The 17,411-nt window shown below is 38.4% G+C and overlaps 1 protein-coding gene and 3 non-coding genes across 4 annotated transcripts in view; 3 read left to right on the plus strand and 1 right to left on the minus strand.

The window, feature by feature from the left end:
* The window catches only part of tkv (thickveins), a 357,489-nt gene that overhangs the window by 236,634 nt on the left and 103,444 nt on the right, over positions 1-17,411 (plus strand). The gene's annotated exons all lie outside the window — the stretch shown is intronic.
* TRNAP-UGG (transfer RNA proline (anticodon UGG)) lies at positions 3,074-3,145 on the plus strand. Its single transcript has one exon. It is a non-coding gene; the product is annotated as a tRNA-Pro (tRNA).
* Positions 7,118-7,189, minus strand: TRNAP-UGG (transfer RNA proline (anticodon UGG)). The gene has a single exon. It is a non-coding gene; the product is annotated as a tRNA-Pro (tRNA).
* TRNAP-UGG (transfer RNA proline (anticodon UGG)) lies at positions 7,456-7,527 on the plus strand. Its single transcript has one exon. It is a non-coding gene; the product is annotated as a tRNA-Pro (tRNA).

The raw sequence follows: 17,411 nt of genomic DNA on the forward strand, positions 1-17,411 counted from the left end.
GAGACTTCCAGCCCTGAGCTGGATCGTCTCTTTGAATTCAAGCTGTATTAGTTGCATTTGTGCTTTACTTTAGTGTGAATTATCTTCAACTGTACAGCTTCGGGGATCGATGTTTTCCTTCATGTTTGAATGGTACTTTTATCTTGTTGTACTGCCTTCAGAAACCATACACAAACTGACTCGAAGAGTTTCTTCCCAGAAAGGAAACGACATGTTTACCCAATCACTCTTTATTGCTCAGATAATCGATTCTTATCGACAATTCAAACTCGAACGCGACTCAAACTCGATTATTGCGTTTTGACACATCCATTCCCTTCCAGCTTATTGCACGCACCGGGACAGTGCTCTCCGACCGAAAGTAAACACCAAACACAACGGATATGCACTTTGTCAAAACCGACAACAACGACGTCCCAGACCCAGACGTGCTTGAAGTGCTTCTCGTATATTGCTGTTGATATTTAACAAGCCAGGCACCTTTTTTCCTTGTTTGGATCAGCCAGAGCACGGAGATTTGAAGAGTCGAGCACCATTTACCGATGGGCACAATGACGGATATGTTGATGAGCAATGAACCACTCGAACCCTGCGTGCAAGCCCAATTGTTGACCAAGATTCACCGCCGCGCGACTCGTCACTTTTGAAGTTCTCTGTCTATATAATTAACCTAGATAAACACTAAACGGTTCAGCACCATCCCATGTATGCCCATTTGGTCGTATCTAGTCGTCCGTTGGTTGTTGGTTGGTTCTTCCCGTGTCCAATAGGGCTTTCCCGTCCTTCTTCTGACAGAAGGTATAGAATTTAACTACAGGAATCAGGCCAATAAAGATGTACAAGTGCGCGGGCGGGCAGGGGTTGTTCTGTTTTTTTTTCTGCTGCGTTATTTGGTGATCTACACTCGATTAGGGCTATCGGGAACAGCTTTATTTGAACTTATATTGCCCAACCAAATGTGTTGTAAACAGAGCGCGCGTTCTCCTTATCTGTCTTTAACCTCCTTCTCATATGTCTCCATTTTTTTCCTCTATCTCTTTACAGGTAAGGACCACTACGGACTTCAGTCGTTCAAGTACGGACAAAATTAGGAGATGAAATAAAATCAGCCCGTTTCAATATATGGTCGAATCAAGTACACGATGCTATTAAGATTTGTGAGAGAGCCCGAGACTGGGCGCGCATACATGTATGACAGAAATGATTAATTTTTACTGCCAAATTGGTGCCGAGAAGCCGCTAGCACAGCAGTTGGCAGTAGAGCAATGGATGTGGAATCCAAATTAAAACTGTCATAAATGGTACCAGACCTGCACAGCTCAGCGGTAGTGGTGCATAATGGGCAAACCTGAAATGGAGGCAGCAATGACACACGGCGGGGGTATGCGTGGATGAATGCATGCATGATGTCCTGTCAAGTGGTGGTCTCGGAGATTGAGTCGTGCTCTATACCCACCAACATACCCCATACGGTACGTGTTTTCGCTTGTAGGGAAATAAATACTTCGATTACGTTTCAGTTTTACGATACATGGGCGCACAAAAATGGTTATTTTTGACGGATGGCTTGTTTTGGGAGGTTTGCCTTAAATTATGGTTCGGTGTTTTCTCTTTTGGATAAATTTGTCAGTTACGCCCTGAGTCCCGTCCAAATTGGACTGGAAAATGCTGATCAACTAAATGTGATAACTCATTTACTTACTGCACGACTTAATTTTTGTTGTGAATTCATGAATGTAGTGTTTTCAACGAATTGCAAACTAGAAGATTAAAATTATTTGTCAACCGATTCGAGTATGAATATGGCATTAAATCTGGTTTTGAAAGTTGGTGCAGAGGTAAAAGGTGAGGCTACAGGACGCCACTGGTAAATTCAATTAATTTGATTAGCACTAACGCGTAGTTCATAGATGATGGTTATGTAGTTTAACTAACATGTATCTTTTCAAAATCCATGAACCATTTCAGTTTCTCCATTGTACCGATCGTGTGCTAGGGCGGTAACGAATCCAAATCTCTATTGCAGCTGGTCTGCAACCCTTTACCAAAGGAAGCAAATTGCATCCATGTTCAGAACCACGCTCGACAGGCAGACAGCTATAGGGAAAGAGAGGGAGGGTTCTCATTTGAGCGTTATGTTACCATGGAAGGTGTGTTTATCCGTAACTATTTCCAGCAACCATTACAAAAATGCCTACATGTACGGGCCTCTTCTTACTGCGCTAAGACGCTGCTAAATTGCGCCAACTTTTCAGCGAAACGGACGGAGCAAATTGCAACAATTCCAATTCAATCGAATCCAATCAGTGCGGCTCGTTTTTCTCTCGTGGGCTTCGCAGAATTGGACTGACGATTTCTGAACAGCTGAGTCAAGGTAGTGGTACATATCGCTGTTGGTTGGTAGATAAGCATATCATTTTTCTCTTCCAGGAAAATGAAGAAAACTAAAAAATTGCTACGTACGTGGCTTGTGAAAACTTACGTTCACTTGCAATGGGGTGGCAGGGATGTATTTTCTCCTAGAGTACAAATGGGCCAACCAATTTGTACACGTTGAAACTTTGAACTTGGACACTGATCGTTCGAAATTACTGACCATCGTCGCTACCTAGGTAGTTCGGGCTACAAGCTTCGGGACAAAACGGGATGCAATTTTGTTGTTTTATGCAATTTACCCAGCAATAGCGGGGTGATAGCGCTAACCCGTGAAGTGCGCCGTTGAAAACTGGCTGATAAATGGCAAATGCAACGCGAACGTAAAGCTGACGGTAATGGCGAATTAGAGTGCAGCGGGCACGTTCCTTGCCCGGTTGAAGAAAGATTGGAACGAAGGGAGTGGTCGCCGTAGAACTATGTAAACTATGTTTACGAATTTATCACGCCATGGCGTGCTTTCCACGACCTAAGTCGGCTCAATAAGGAAGTTCAGCAAAGGAATTTGCTGAAACTTTATCAGCTTACAATGCGGTCATTTGTTCATCGTGTTTAAATCAAAATGACTCAACGTTGACAACATGTAAGCCAATAGAATAACTAGAGGAAAATTGCTTGAATGCATTACTTTCAACGAAGCGGCTCAATGGTCTAGGGGTATGATTCTCGCTTTGGGTGCGAGAGGTCCCGGGTTCAAATCCCGGTTGAGCCCGGAATTTTTATTTCTGCCGATCTTTTAGAATTTGGAACGAATGATAAATTCTTAACTTCTTTTAACATCCTTTTAAAGATTAAAATGCGTAAATTTTATTAGTTTATTGGTTTCCCTAATGCTTGTTACCTAAAATAATGAGATCATTGTTTCTAAAAGTTCGAAGGGAAGCAATTCTATAATTCTTTTGTTCCGGGAGAGACGCACACATAATTTCCGGAAGAAGAATACAAAACTTATGGAAAAGCTCACATTACTAAAAGGAAGATCCCATAAACTCTCTGGAAGAAGACCATATAATATCTGTGGACTTTAAAAGTAATCCACAGGTCTTCTGTGTATTGCCTTTTAATTTCGGCGAAGTTCACAGAATTTTTGTGGGATGCTCATAGAACTTCTGTGGGAAGTTCATCGTATTGCTGAGGAAAGTCTTTTGACATATACATTTCCTTTTCTTTGGAAAACCTACAATCTTTTCCAGAATTTTCCTACGATGTGCCCATAACATTCTTTCCCAGAACATCCCCCTTATTTTTTTGCGAGGTCTCATTTATGTATTGTCGAAAAACATCAGCTAAAGCTATGCCGACTTACTATATAAAACTGCTACATGCCACGACTGACGATTTTTTGCACCTTAACGTCTTTCAATTGTTTTTATAATAGATAAAAAAAGCAAATAACCTCCAAAATAATATTGAGGGATTATCAGAGACAAAATGGCTGAAAGTCTCTTAAATAAAGATACCGACTGAGGTCGGCTGGATCGATTGAGGGATGGCAGTGGGTTGGCGGTGCCGTCCACGCTTGTACGGAGGGAGGACTGTACGCTCGAACACAAGGGGTAAATACCTGTGTTCCATCCCAGGAGATCGGACAACCAAGGAGTGTACATTAACTTTCTTAGCTCTGTCACTCCCAACGATTTATATAGCCTATTTTCAAATCCTGCATACGGAGCGGTTGGTACGGTATGTCCCCGCTCTTTGATTACCTGTGGATTAAATGTTAACCACTGTCTATACTTATTAAGTAGACATGGTAAACATTCACTTCCACAAAAATTAACTAAACGCTACACAGTAGGCCTGGCCGCTTTATTGTTTGTTTCACATCCTTGATGTGCAGCAGGCATTAATAATGACAAGAAAAATGATAGATGTATCATTTTCCAGGATTCTTTCAAGTACTGGCTGTGTATGTGTAGACTAGACTAGACTAGAAAGTCTCTTAAATAAAGATACCTAACCTAACCTAAGTTTAGGGCTGTTCTAGGTCATCCAAACTATCCTGGAGTACTGATTCATGGAGTCTATGCGCATCAGAAAGCTATGCGGCCTTAGATAGCCTAGTCGGTAAAGGCTTGGTGTCACCAAGCCGGAGGCGGCGGGTTTAATTCCCGGTTCAGTCGATGAAATCTTCCGGGTTAGAAATGTTCTCGACTTCTCTGGACACATAGAGTATCATTGTGCTTGCCTTGCCGTACAATATACAAATTCATGCATTGGTTTGCATAGCTCTATAAGTGAGTAAAGTTTAATCTGATTAAAATGTGTTCGTAATAATCTATTTTTTATAGAAAAATTTCATATTTTTAAAAAAACAAATTGAATTTTGATCTCACGAGCTTTGGCATTTTGGTTTTGATTAGATTAAATTTTCCAAGAATAATAGAACTTGTTATATTGCAATAAATTTGTGCATTGCAGCAATCTTCAACCTTAAATTACGAATTAAAAATCATAATGGGGGTCTACTAGATCGAATAAATATCGCAGCGCTAAATAAAAATATTTCAGATACCTACCTACTTAAAAATTTGTCATCTGAGCAGTTCCACACAGATTCGCAAATCGTTTCGGATCGACCTTTTACGATTATGAAGAAACTTTGCACAATTGTTTGTTATTGCCCAACATGCCATTTTACATGTATGGTTCCCTAGTTTTGCACACGACTAACACTTGAAAAGGGCTTATGCAAAAATGATACGCATCAATAGAAAAATATATATCTCGTTTACGATTTGTTTGATCGAGATGGTGTCTTAGAAGAAGCTGCGGACAAGTATTGTGCCTTCCAAAAAAAATATACACTGTAAAAATCTGTAATTTTTTTTTACAAAAAAATTAAAATTATCAAAAAAAATTAAAATTACTCATTTTGCATATTTTTTTTAAAATTATTTTTTTATATTTATTTTGTAGTTAAGATAAAGTAATACCTACTGACAGTGTGCATTTGCTGGGCAAATCATAAACAAAAAAGTTATGAATTATTGAAAAATAAGTATTTTCCAAAATACCACCTACAGTTATCGAATATCTTTAAAATAGTGTTAATAGTAAAACACATCAAATCTACAACTAAAAACTCATAATGCTTAAATTGCCCAAAGTTGTTATTTTCGAGATACTCGTAGGTTACAATTCGCTTATCGCATATTTTAAGAAATTTTCGCCCTTTTGAAATGTTTACTCAAATTGCATATCTTTTAAAAATATTTTTTTATATTTATTTTGTAGCTTAGGTAAAGACATACCTATTGACACTGTGTATTTGCTGGGCAAATCATAATTAAAAAAGTTATGAATTATTAAAAAAATAAGTATTTTCCAAAATATTACCGATAGTTATCGAAGACCTTTGAAATAGTGTAAATATTGAAACACATTAAATTTACAACAAAAAAGCTCATAATGTTTAAATTGCCCAAAGTTGTTATTTTCGCGACACTCGTAGGTTTTTTTTTTTTTGTTTATTAATTTATTTGATAAGGCTCAACCGAATTAACTTAACAGAGCCGAGGATTCTTGGTCACTATACAATACATCTTAAAGCTATAGTCAAAAGGTACAACACAATAAACACTTTATCTTCCGCTATCCAAAAAGCCTCCTCCATCAGAACTGGAGCCGCTTCCAGTAGTTTCATTGTATGGCAAATTGTTGTACGCCAACGAGGGTCAGAGCGCGTCCATTGCTGCAATGGACGCAAAATGTGGTCAGCACTCACACACTTATCACGAAACGGTTGCTTTCCAAAGTCGACGACGCATCGACCGAAAGAACTGCTGATGAAGAACAATGAGGAGGACCACACAATGGTTGCTGCCGAGTAAACAGACGATCGCGTAGCACACATCGAGAGTGGCCTGCTTTTGTCGACAGCCGAGTGATCACTCCACACTCGTAGGTTAAAATTCACTTATCGCATAATTTCAGCAATTTTCGCTCTTTTGAGATGTTATTCGTGAGTGTTCAATCTTGAAATTATTTTTAACAAAAAGCCCAATTAATTTCCTTAAACTTTGATCTTCACAGTTTTTTAATCATACGCATGTCTTAAGATATAATTAAGATCTTTCAAGAACAGTTCAATCCAAAATCGAAAGTTTTTCAATTTTCTACGGAGAAATCAGCTTCACCGTGGCTGACGGCTCCATTCGACCAACATCAACAGCTCACGTGGACTTTGGAGTGCAAAAATACTAATCATATCGTGATCATTCGTCTCCGTTGCTGTTGTTGCTGTTACCATTTGAGGCGGAGATTGCCCGGCAAAGATAGGCCCTAAGTGCCATGTTGTTGTAATATTTCTTCTACATGTCCAGTTTAGTCGTCCGCGGCTGAGTAGAGAGCGCGCGCGCTTACCTATTCGTTTTTCGCTTGAAACGATTTGCATCATTCGTAGATATTTCACCCTCGCTGGTCGATGGCTTACTGACTCGTTTTATGGCTTTACGAAAATGTCCCGTAGGAAAAAGCACAAACTCTTGTTCCACTGATAGATATGGAAAATGTTTTATGAGTGTTGCACGCTGTCGTAGCGATTGTCATCGGCACCGTGGGCGGTGAACCAATTTTGTAACACCCGAGAATGATTTATTGGTTTTTACTCTGCGCGCTGTTTGCTACTTTTGCGTCGATCGTCGATAATTGTTGCTGGAAGCAGCTTTAAAAAAAATAATCAGGGCTCAACCGGGATTTGAACCCGGGACCTCTCGCACCCAAAGCGAGAATCATACCCCTAGACCATTGAGCCGCTTGTTTCGTTAGTGTGATAGCATGAACAAAAGCAATCGCAAATTTATTTGACATTCAACGTCTAGATTCTTCTGGCGGGCACCAAATAATAGGCGTTGATTGGTGTTTTATTAGGCACATGTTTATTCTCGCTCGCTTTGATGGTTGGCAGGTGGTGGTCGAGAGGAAAGTAAAAAGTGTGCAATTTACTCACGGTTAGTTTTTTTTATTTGTCTCGCGTTCAGTTCGCTGTTTGTTCATTATCTATGAAGTTATTTATAACGTGGCTCAATGGTCTAGGGGTATGATTCTCGCTTTGGGTGCGAGAGGTCCCGGGTTCAAATCCCGGTTGAGCCCGAATTTATTTTTATATCATCTCTCATCACTTTTGATGTCAGTTGCAATTTACGAAAGACAAAACGCACTGAACATAAACACATTTTCCCAAGTTTTGTTTTGTTTTGTGAAGCGCAGGTTTCTCACTTTATGCATGTATGATTCTTTTTCCTCTATCTCTTTTCACCAACTCCTTCTTTTTGGTCTTCCAGGAAGGGATGCACATACATCATTACTTGAAAGAAAAACGAAACTTCTATACGCTAAAGGAAGAGGACAAGAAACACGCTAGTCAATTTTGGGTTTATGAAACGATTCTCACCCAAACACGTTTTTATGATTTATTAGCATGCATGCAAAATTCTGAATAAGGCAAAAATGGAGCAAGCAAACGGAAGGTGTAGTAGTGGACCCGCAGCTAATTTTTCGATTTATGTGCTGTCCAGATGTGGGCAAAGCAATTGCTAAAAAATTGAGTCCTAATGACTTTTTTTTGCCAATTTGCAACCGGAAATGTGCTCTTGGAGACGCGTGAATTAGTAGTGGGAACTGAAAAATTATTATATGGTAAATTTGGATAAAGGAGATACTTTTAAAGAAGAGAAACACATTCGTATTTAATTATTGATGTTTGAGGGGTAACTTCTCATTGTTTGGAAACAAACCTTCAGTTTGATATTCATAGTACTAGTTAATCTTAGTTACTCGGTTTTCAGGCTTTTTTTTCTAATTGTCAATAGTCGATTTCTATTCGTATGTGTGCATTCGATCATCAATAAAAACCGGCTCTGGTTGTGCCAACTGATGTGCATGCATTTTCATTAGGGGCCTGTTCCGCTCACATCCGTTTGTCATAAGTGGTTTATGCTTATGACAGCAGTCAGTGTTGGCGGCGGCAGCCAACACTGTGTGGGCGTTAAACCATTCATGGCTGCTTCAATCCGATGCAGTAGAAAGAAGTAAACAGGAATTCAAACGTATACTAGAACACGCTAGGTGATTAATCGAACGAGATTCCCCCTCGCATCCCACACCCACTCGGTTCGCTTACCTGGGTGCGTGTTTTAATTACATTGTCTCTCTCCGACGTGGAGTCTGACACACACGAGCGTCGATTGTAGGCTCAATCTTCAATCAGTTCGAATGAAGAGAAGTTTATAAATGAAACTATTTCCTAAACAATCATCACGCCTTCTCGATGTGATTCCTTTGTGTGACGCGTGTGCCATAATTGAATGGGGCATCCGGTACCAAGTCGATGTTTTTTGATTAAAAAATGTCACGATAGATAATGACACACCAGCGCACAGAACCAGTACGACGATCGACTCGTGGAGTGTGACTGAGCGATTAACTTCATTCATCAGTTGAATTTCTAAATAAATTTATTTTCTTTTTCTAAAGTCAGTAAAACGACGACGAAAAAGAACGGACTGGCAATTAATCTATAAATTGAAACCCGTTGTGCATATGTGCTATTAGCGTTCGCGTCAAACCAGCGCGCGTCGAGAGCGCGAAAGGCGTTCAATTAAAAACAAACTGATAACATTGGTGCACGCAACGTAATAAATTTTCCCGCAGAGCGACATGGGTCGTCCATTCATGGATTTGATGGAAGCACACGGTGGGGTTTGGTCGTTATTACCCAAAGACTTGGTTAGTGGCTCATGCTCACCAGTGATTCTGAAACTGCAATCAAACGAATGATTCTCCTCCTAATAACTTTGACAAGGTGTCTAGCATAGCATAGCATAGCATAAACCAGGTTATGCAATGTCGTAGGTGGTACGAGCTTCAAACTGTTGTTAAGATGAACCTTCATCCGTTGCTGGTAGATAGTAATTTGTGATTAATTACTACCTCCTAGATAAAGGATGTGTCTCCCTCCAACAGACCAGAGCTGTCCTGGCCACGTCCTTGCATCTGGTGGTGAAAGGGGAGGAATGTTAGTCCAAAACTTACTTAAGAGAGATGCAGAGAACTCTACGACCCCTCATAAGTGTCACGGGAAGGGTGGATTTTTGTTAGTACGGAGGGTAAGCCTTAGGATACGCCCAGCCGGCGCTGCTGGCAATCGTTTTATCAAGCATTTATTAAATAGAAGCTGTAAGTAGTTTTCTGTCCGTTGTTGCTGCCCATTATCTAAACATATTATTCAAAACAGTCTTGAAATTTAGGAATTAAGAAATGTTATCAGCTTGATCCTGTTGGTCGTTTGCGCCTGAAAATGTTTGTTGATCCTAAACATATGCACAATTCATTCTGATCGATAGAAGGTTCTCATGTGTAAAAGGTTATTAATATTATGTGGAATCGTAGATAAGAATGAAGATTCGCCCTTGGCCTAAGTCCCACTGCACAGTGGGGATTTTTGCAACAAAAAGGCTTGAAATTGTCTGCCGCTGAAACCACACATTGTAACATATGACTTTCTTTGGGAAAAATATCAAGAAATTTATTCTGCATATTTTGAATTGGCGCACGCTATGGTAAGTGCATATTTGGAGCCTATTTTTCCCCTAAATCCCATATTTTCTGTAGGTTTTTTTTATTCCCTTTATGATATTTCATTGATTCAAATTTTCAGTACCTTTTATCAGAAGTAGCCAATATGTCTTCTAGTAGTCAGCTTGTGCCTTTTAAAAACTATTGAAAACATATATAGGAGAGCATGGGGTCAAATAAACCAGATTTTTTTAAATAAAATATAAAAGTTTTCCGAGTTTAAACTCAATATTACAAATTTAAATATGAGAAGCACAAAACACTCAGAAAGTGGATTACAATAGTCTAAAGGAGTAAACTGATTCAAGTGCATGTTTTGAGCGAATTTTTCCCCGGTATCTCATATCAAAACATTTCACTTTATTTGAAAGATTTCTGCCGCTGAAATGCTAACAAGAGATTTAGGTTTTCTTGAAGTAAAATATGTTTGCATACTGTGTACGAACAAATAAATACATGTGTAGAACCTGATTTACCACAAAATCCTCTATCGAAAGCATTCAAACTGGTTTATTGGCATAGATAGACAATATATCTCTTTTGAAATTTGCAAATATACCACTTAGAAACCAGGAAGTGAGCTTTGATTAACATTCATAGCAGAATGAGGCGTGAAATAAGCCATGTGTCAAATATACAAGTTTGCTCATTTTGATGGCATATTAAATAATAAATATGTACGCTGTACAAAATACTCAGTAAATAGGTTGCAGACGTCTAAAAGACCAAAATTAACCAAGTTTAAGTATAAACATTGTTTTGCACCGGTACCCTTGTTACTTGCTGTATCTGTTTTGTCCTTTAGACTGTTGTAATCCACTTTCTGAGTGTTTTGTGAATCTCATATTTAAATTTTTAATATCGAGTTTAAATTCGGAAAACTTTTATATTTTATTAAAAAATCTGGTTTATTTGACCCATGCTCCCCTATAAATGTTTTCAATAGTTTTTAAAAAGGAACCGATTCAAAATATGAAGAATAAATTTCTTGACATTTTTCCCAAAGAAAGTCATATGCTACAATGTGTGGTTTCAGCGGCAGACATTTTCAAGCCGTTTTGTTGCAAAAATCCCCACTGTGCACTGTCTGGCAGTGGCATTATGGATAAAATCTGCCTGCAATCTTTTCTTATGAATACAAGAAGCTTGAACCCGGGAGTTAGAAGGTGACAGCTCTACCGCAGCTACAATAGCCCATTTCAAGAACGCAAGCATTCCAAAGCTATTTTCATACATGATAAGCCCCGCTGCAATACATTATCAATGCAAATATACACCATTTATATTGTACTGAAACTTTCAATCAAGCAGTAGTGCAATACTTGATTGCCGCGTATTTAGTAAGTTTTGAAATGATCGTCTTGAATTAGTTGGATATTTCCTATCGAATACAGAGGAACGAAAAGGTAAATAAACTTAGCTGAGCTTAACTACGCGTAGGTTAGAACAGTCGGCACCACATGCAACGGATAAGAATTTGGAAATTTTCACTTGATGAACTTTTCAACATCACTTCTGTACTTTCAAATTAACACTTTTTAAAAATTATATTGTTAATTTATAACATTTTCACTAGAACGAAAACGACGCAGCAAAACAAAATAAGTTTTCGAAGTATGTACTCCTAAAAATCTTCTCGGAAATATCAAAACATGTTATATTTGTAATCAAGTGTTCCTTTTTATTATTTTTTACCCATTGAACTTAATCATTCCGGACTGGATAACAAAATAATTTTTGAAAATATTTTAGGCTGGAACTGTGTTTTTAGGTTAGATAATATAAAAAAAATCTTTGACTTAGAAAAAACTTTCCAGAATCTGGATCAATAAAGATTCATGGACTTCGATGAATTAATTTGATGAGAATTTTCAAGGAACTCTAGCAGGGTGATAATTACCAGAAAAAATCCCTGGAAAATCTGGAATCATCAGGGAATTTGAAAATGCCTGAAAAAAACTAGAAATATCAGGACATATGGCCAACAATCAGAGAATTCTTAAACTATTAATTCTATTTAGTTGTTGAATTCTTTTTTTTATTTAGTTGATTACGTATATTTTCATGTTCGGGCGTCTTTAGAAGTCCATTGTGTATATTACTTTAAATCAAAATGTTATAAAAGTCTTTAAATTTTCAAACCATTTTAATGTTTGGGATCTCGAAGCTTGAGCCCCAAAATTATGAAACACATACATATTTAGCCTATGCATGTGAATGTATTTATGAATATATAATTAAAACTCTGAAATCCATGCAAGTATGTTTATGGCTATGTCCTTGATCAAAATTGTTGTAGGTCTGAAAATATTATTTGGTCCATGATTGTGATTTTTTAATTCTTTCGAAGTCTCAAAAGTATGTAAATTTGTATATGTATAACATGTTAAAGAACTTTACTTGTCCGAGATTTTTTTAAACTATAGAAAAATCCTCATAATTTGTCGAAGCTTGTTTCTGTAATTTTGTCTCGGATTTAATTTTTTCATGTATGGAAAATGGCTCTAATATTGGCCTATGGATCTAAGATTGGGTTCATCGCTAAAAATCTACAATTTATCAATATTACCTAGATGAACGCGTCATTGGGACGGTACTAATGGATATTGTTAGTAGCTATTGAAAATTTAATCGATTACTGAATTTATGTAGGGGCCCAAATTAGGGGCATTTAGGCCGACATTACATCCATTTCCCCTATAATGAATCAATTAATTTATGGTACAATTTTCACTACGAAAAAGGCGTTTTAAGTTACTTTTGACAATCTAAATTTAACTCAAGTATCCTTAAACATTTGACAGATTGAGAAAAGTGAGGTTGTGATAATATGCAGTTTGAAAAATTATGTTCAAACCTTGTTTGAAACTGATTTTTGAGAGAAAATTTTTCGAGATCCTAACGCTAACGCTAAAAAATTTCGAGATCCTTTCAAATCTAGTTTTCTTTATATAAAGCTTTAAAATGTTCATGATGGGTCATACATTTGTAACAATTCTCAAAGTGCTCAAATTTGAAAATTCATTATACTTATACATACACGTTGGTAAAAATTAGGTTAATTTAGTATTTTATATTACAATTCATCTTTACATAGTATTATGGAGAGTTTTATTTTTTGGCAGTGGAATCGACCAACATTTCATATACGTTAAATTCTTGACTTTCAGGCTGATTCCGATAGCGCCTCACTACACAATTCGTGTCCCTGTCGACATATCATGCACAGCACGGAAAATAAGGGAGTTTCGAAATATCAAACAATTACTTTCGGTTACTCATCACTCACGGAGCGGCGACTCACACCGATTTCCAACGTTAACTTTCTCGGAGAGCCAACAAGCACACAATTAAAAAGTTAACTGTGTACTGGATTAAATGGGTATTTTCACTTAATTCGAAATATTCCTTAATCCGTTATTAACTCGTTACAGTAGATGCAATTTGTTTTCGAGATGATTTTTATCGAAAACCAGCATAAAATGCTATCCTGGAAATTTAGTCTTGATAACTAGAAAAAACTGGAAAACTCAGGTAATTTTGTTTGAACTTTTGAGTTACCACCCTGTCTACCGAATAGGGGTCGTACAATCATATAGTAAGCATGACCATCTCAGCCTATTATTGCAAACAGCACAGCCAATCAACATTAACAAACCTTCACCTTTAATCCCTCGTTGACACACAGCTACAAATATCTACTTCAAAGTTCACTAGTTTTTAGATGTAATTGCAGCGAATTACATGCATCATTCAACGGCTTTGCACTCGTATACATTTCACACGATGCGTCGTTGTACCTGCGACAAGTACACAATCATCTGTAATGACGACACCGCATTACCTAGATCGAACTATGAGCGGAGAACACCGGGTATGCATTCTTTACTAGATTTGTCACACGGGGTTTACTTACCACGATATTCATGTGAATTTTCCCCCTGCAAATACCGCAGGAAAGTGCAGCTCAGCGCAACGTGTTCCATGAATGAGATGTGCATTCCTCGCTGTATGAGTGTTCGACGGTGAGTGCAAGCCGGTGCCCATCAAACCGTTTTGCATGCAGATTATATCGGTTGTAATGGATAAATTACGCTCGGTTGTTATAATAAAAGTGCATTTTAATTCGTGTTCGTTTGGCCTCCGGCTGGATTAAGCTGCAATTTTTACCTGTCATAATATTGTCTTATAAATCTCCGCCGCTCGGGGCGGCGACCGGGTTATCTATGAGAAAATAACACTGCCGATGGCGGTAGCCACTTTCGATGATAATTTGTCTGCCTGGTTTCATAGTAGATGTTCGAGCTGTTTTGTGGTACTTTTCCTTAAATAGAGTGAACGGGTTCGGAAATAGTACGGGTAATAAACAGAAGGATCAATAATAGTTTTAAGTAATTGTTGCCATTGTTTTTGTTTTATATCCTAAATGGACTCAGTGGAGACGTTGACTGTAAACAAAACCGAAATCATGGGCGGGCACCATGGGAAAGGTATCGTTCAGGTAAATTTGTCTTAAACATTTACGGCCGGAACAGGTTCCATTCACAAATCGAAAACCGAAGCGAAATCCTGTTTAAATCCACACACTTGACGACTATCAGATAAGCAACTGACAACCAGATCAATTGGGATCGATTTCAACCGATCCGAGAGCATCGAAAGAGCAACCCTCGATGCTATTATTTATTTTACGATCTCCACCCGTTTAGCGTTATTCGCATAATTAATTTCCAGTTTGCCTGATTACATATCAATTATTTCGCCTACCCGGGCCAGCAGCAGCCTACTCGGTGTGTATAATCATCATTCCTGTTCCAATCAATCTCGTTCGTCACTTCCTTATTTTTATTTTTAATTTGGAATCGTGGAGCCCTTTTTTGGTGCGGCTGTTTTCCTCAATCTACATTGCACGGATGGGGTATTTATTTTATACGATCGTGATTTTACGATCTTTTGCGAGAAAAAAAAATGGGAGCAACCCGGCCACCATGGACCAACCCGTTGAAATGGACTGTCGTAAAAATTACATACAATTACAATGAAATTAAAGTTATACGCCTTGGATTGAAAGGCTCTTTTTGGAAATTGTTCTGATTGGTTTTGCTTAAACGAAGGGAATTTTTTTTTATTGAATTAGCAGTAAAAATTGTCACTATTTTTGACTTCGGATGCAAATACAATAATATTTAAAATGGTAAAAAACATTTAAGTTAGAAATAGCTTTGGTAAATATAACCAAAGTTAAGCCAGTGTTAAGCTCTACAATTTTCTACAACTTCATTTAAGTCGTCATTTTGATCAAATAAGTCTTTTCAAGACATGTTTTTTAGTACACGTGTGAACACCCCATAATGGAGAGTTGTCTGTTTTGAAAAGTTACATCAGTTCTAAAAAAAACTTGTGTATCACAAAATTGTTCATGAAATAAAATTTCCAAGGAGTTGCAACCTAAATTATGTTTACATTCATCCAATATTAAATGCTATTAGCCCTGAAAATTATGATAACAAATATGGTTTTTTTTTTCATTCCGTCTCGCACGCTGAGCCGATCAAGTCGCATCGGTCTCGTTGTACGACACTAGTATTTGAGTTTTTGAGTTTTTCCCCACGCGAGGGTTTTTTCTCGCCAAAGTAAGTTGGCATAGTGTTTAAACAACTAGTGCGCGAGTGAGGAAGCCGTTAACCATACGCCGAGCGCTTTGCTTACGGTCCAGCTTTAATCACCATCATCGCATCATCACATCATCCCATTGATAGCAACAACGAAAGCACGTTAAATTGCCTACCGAGGCGACCGAGGCATACCAGCTATCAGGTTATCGACCCAGCAGCCGTTGGGGCAAACAATAACCTCGCACCAGTCATCTGCCGCCTCAGTGTAATAGGTATACCGTGTCGCTTTGTTTTCACCAGTATCGCATCTCCCCGCATGGTCCAGTATTAGATTAGGTTGGGTCATAATTAGGGTGATTCAAAATTTTGTAAATAGTATATATCTATAATTTTTTTTTTCTCTTGTTTTTTTTTTCTCGTACTATTTATAAGTAGAGCATAGTTAGGGTGATCCAAAAACATTTTTTTTTTGTATATATATTTTTTTTTCTTTTTTTGTTTTTTTTTCCTTCTTTCGTATTACTCTTTATTAGAGTAAAACTATATAATTTTTTTGTGATTATTTTTTATTTTTTATTTTTTTTTTTTTTTTTTTTGCATTTTTTTGATACTATTTGAAATTACTGTAATTATTTGTAAAATATTTATTAAAAACACCATTGTGGCGATATTTAACCGCAATGGATGAAAATGATAAAGGCGGGGGATGGTCGCTTTCCATCTCAGACGACGAAACTCTTAATTCCTCACACGAAAGTCTCGAGGAAGTTGTGGAAATGGAAACCCTTGACGTCCCAGTTGACTCGCTCTCCAGCAAAAATACTGGAGCATATCCCAAGAAAAGGTATCCCCCACAACCCTCTCCCCCACCATCACCTCCTCGTCCTGCACCCCCCACACCATTGCCCCCAAAAATCTCTGCGCTCCCCCGCCTAAAGGCTTACCCAGAAGCCTCGAAAGGCCCATGGGTTGTTTTTTTCCGGCCCAAACAAAAACCTTTGAACATTCCGAGGATCTCTAAGGATCTAACAACACATTTTTCGGCCGTTACCGATATTTTCAAGGTAACACCAATAAAACTGCGCGTTACCGTTGATGACCGGAAGCAGGCTAATCAAATTGTTGCGTGCGAGCTTTTTTCATTGGAATACCGAGTCTACATACCCAGTAGTGAGCTAGAAATTGAAGGAGTGGTCACCGAAGCGAGTTTGACTAGCGATGATTTCTTGGGTCCCGATTCCTTCGGAATCTTTAAAAACCGTGCTCTGCCGAAGGTGAAGATATTGGACTGCCTTCAAATGCAGTCAGTATCCGTAGTAGGCTCCAAAAAAACTTATTCCTTGTCAAACTCGTTTCGTGTGACCTTTTCGGGTTCAGCGTTACCTCACTACGTCGCTATTGGCAAGGTTCGGCTGCCTGTACGTCTGTTTGTACCTCGGGTAATGAACTGCTCGAAATGTAAACAACTTGGTCATACATCGGACTACTGCTCGAACAAACCACGCTGCGATCAGTGTGGCGAGCAACATCAAGAGGGCCCTTGCGGTGCTCCTCCAAAATGCGTGTACTGCAAGGAAAGCCTACATACCCTGACTGACTGCCCGAGGTATAAACAGCAGGGAGAAAAACTTAAGCGGTCTCTGCAAGCTCGCTCCAAGAGAACACTAGCAGAACTCTTGAAGAATACCGCTTCATCTTCTCAGACCACACCAAAAAGCAGTAACACGTTCTCCATTTTGCCAGTTGATGATCTAGACTCTGACTCAGAGGTCGGTGAGGGTAGTC

Source organism: Ochlerotatus camptorhynchus, unplaced genomic scaffold, assembly GCF_037179485.1.
Source record: "Ochlerotatus camptorhynchus isolate MF236.1 unplaced genomic scaffold, CSIRO-AGI_Acam_v1.1 ptg000211l, whole genome shotgun sequence".
Classification (NCBI taxonomy): domain Eukaryota; kingdom Metazoa; phylum Arthropoda; class Insecta; order Diptera; family Culicidae; genus Ochlerotatus; species Ochlerotatus camptorhynchus.